General features: G+C 52.2%; 1 protein-coding gene across 1 annotated transcript in view; it reads left to right on the forward strand.

Annotated features, from left to right (window-relative positions):
• The window catches only part of LOC108801972 (syntaxin-binding protein 5-like), a gene marked incomplete at its 5' end in the record, with an annotated part of 44930 nt that overhangs the window by 29685 nt on the left and 14534 nt on the right, over window positions 1–711 (forward strand). The gene's annotated exons all lie outside the window — the stretch shown is intronic.

Here is a 711-nt window from a genome sequence, read left to right on the forward strand (position 1 = left end):
ATGGCAGACCTGCAGACCGCATACAAGTGATCTCGCCGACATCGTACAAAACAAACAGCGGCTTCCCCCGCTGTACATTTAGGTCTCCTTCCCCAAAGCCGGGCTAAATGTAGAAAACAACTACCCGCCCGGCGCCCGGAACTGCATGTCCCGGTAATAGGGAGATAGGAATTCCACACCCCTGCTGCCCCTCTACTCCCTGCTGCCCCAAGGCCGGGCCTTGGTTGGCCTTGTGGGAAATCCGGCCCTGCGTGTGACACTACAGGTGTCACCTGGCGGCTCTATAGTTCGAGAGCTAAGTGATCCGTGACCGTGCGCCCGACTTGTCAGCTGGCTGCGGGCCACATAGTACCGTCTGGCGGGCCGGTACTTTGTTACCCCTGACATAAAGACCCCCTGACATATCTAATCATCCCAATTGCTACCAGTAATCTGGGATAGTAAAGGTGTCTCCAGAAGGATGCGGCTACCAGTGTCAGCTCATAGAGACCTCTGCATACACATGTGACCTTTCCACGTGTGATGTAAGTAAGCACCGCCCGCCGTACATTACCAACCCAAGTCGATGAATTGGAGTTTGGACATATTGTAGCTTGTAAATGTATTTGAGCAATGTCCACAGGAATATACAAAACTCCGTGGAGTCTCGTACCCCGAAGGGACCTTGCATTAGAGTTTTTCTCTATTTTTTCATTGTTCATCCTGCTCCTT

The sequence above is a fragment of the Nanorana parkeri genome, unplaced genomic scaffold, assembly GCF_000935625.1.
Source record: "Nanorana parkeri isolate BGI_ZX_2015 unplaced genomic scaffold, ASM93562v1 scaffold2589, whole genome shotgun sequence".
NCBI classification, from domain to species: domain Eukaryota; kingdom Metazoa; phylum Chordata; class Amphibia; order Anura; family Dicroglossidae; genus Nanorana; species Nanorana parkeri.